A 2083-nucleotide genomic window follows, 5' to 3' on the forward strand; every position below is an offset into this window, starting at 1 on the left:
CTCTTGGGCACTTGTAAATCGCCACTCTAGAAAAAAGAAAGATGCGACTACCTTGGCTTTCAAAGGGCCAGCGACATGTTATGGAGTGTCTTTCTAGATATAAAGATTCTGTGTGCAGATAATGTGCAGTTCTTCCAGTCGTCGCCAAAATGTATCTAGGCTTGAGCTGCGTGTTAAACCTCAGTGGCCGCTTATGCTTTAGCTGAGTGTGACTTCGACCTGAAAGTCTCGGCCAATGGAGTCACTCCAAGCTATGCCGGACGTATCTAGGATTGTTTTGAGCATAACTCTGGCCTTTATTGACAAGGGAACGTTTCAGAACGTGACTTAAATGTGTGGTCATTGGCCCTACAAACCCAATGGCCTAGCGCGCTTTCCATGGATGACTCCAGTGGATGCCGTGACAACTAGGAATTCCATGACTGCGACTCCATCTCCCTCAGTTCCTACTTAGTTCAGGCATGACGCCTCCGAATATATAGTCTTGTTCGCGTGCACTACTACAAGCTGAAATTCTATATTCTAGACTGCCTGCTTAGAATTCGCATAAAATCAGCCTTTTCGCAGATGTCATGCCGCATAAGCTTTTGACGAAGATCGTACCTAAAGATTCCGTGACAGGTTCAACAAATCATATTGTCGCGTGTAGCGTTACACCAACGAAGGACGAGAACAGAGGGGGTTAGCCGAGGGGCGCGATTTTTATTATTCATATCGTGAGAAGCCAATAAACAAAAAGACCAATAAAATCAAAGGGGAAAGTACTTGTACTTAATTGAATTAAAGAAATTATAAATCAATGACAATGAAAGTGGATGAAAAAACAACTTGCCGCCGGTGAGGAACGATCCCACGTCTTCGCTTTATGCGTGCGATGCGAACCCCCAACGAAGGAGTTTGCTTGAACGACGAGGGTTGTAGAAAGCCTGAGGCGTAGGTTATCTCTCGCTTACACTATATTTATTTGGCTGTGCTTGCACTTATACTCTCGGACCCATGTTTCCCTTCCTTCAGGCGTGTTATGTTAGCGTTTCACGATTCTGTCATTAAACAGACACATTCGCACGTAAGCGCTTCCGCGGTTCGGTAGCTGTAACGTCGCACTTCAGAGAACGAAATCGCGGATTCTACTCCTACGTGATTGCTGGCCGTCTTGTAACGTGAGTGGTGCATTAAAACCCTATTATACAAAATACCGAGCTCTGAACGCGCGTAGAACATGGAAGTTAAAGTTATTCCAGTGCATCCCACCACGGCCGCAGTCATAGTCTGTGTTGTTTTGGGGCGCTAAACACCATATCATGCTATCACCTCCAGGTACTCAGCCTTGTCCCAAACAGAGAAGGGTGATCTAAATTTTAGCAATGCGGCTGCAAACTAAATCAAAATCTCTAGACCTGTTAAAGACAAGTCGACCATTGACTTTGAAATCAGGATATATAATACAAAGGAGAACTGTGTGTTGAAAAAGAAAGGAAAAGAAGGTACAGGTGAAAAATGCACGAGAAACGAGACATGGGGCGCTATAACGTAAAGCTATTCGAATCTGTTTCTCTTCCATTGTCTTCGCTAGCCCTCCGCGCTGGGTGGGTGCAACAATTTTGAGCCACGCCTACTGCATCTCTCTGTCACGAGATGTCATGAAAACTGTGAAAACTCCTCATGTCGAGAGGACATCTACACACGGATTACGCACGATTATGCAGAACGAAATAAAAGCTTTTCGATTCTACGCTCTTGTCACCCTTAGCCTTCCACGTTTCGTTAAAATGTTTTCGGGCCACACCTATTTCGCCTGTCAGTCATTCCGCGTCACGAAACTTCGCAAGCCCACCCCGTGGATGTGGTGAGTACAGGTGCGGCCACTGCTAGCGGGAACACGGGAGCCCATGGCAGCGCCCTGCGGAGCTCTACCACCGACGCCTCGTAAATGTTGCTGCGCGGACGCAGCAACATTCACTGTATGAGGGGCCCGGCGCGTCGTCTGCTACAATTCGTGCTCGCCGCCGCTCCCGCTCGCACACTGCTTCGATGTTCGCGTTGCCATGTTGTCAACGGCAACGAAGTTTTTTCACTACAGTGG

The sequence above is a fragment of the Dermacentor variabilis genome, chromosome 4 (assembly GCF_050947875.1).
Source record: "Dermacentor variabilis isolate Ectoservices chromosome 4, ASM5094787v1, whole genome shotgun sequence".
Classification (NCBI taxonomy): Eukaryota; Metazoa; Arthropoda; class Arachnida; order Ixodida; family Ixodidae; genus Dermacentor; species Dermacentor variabilis.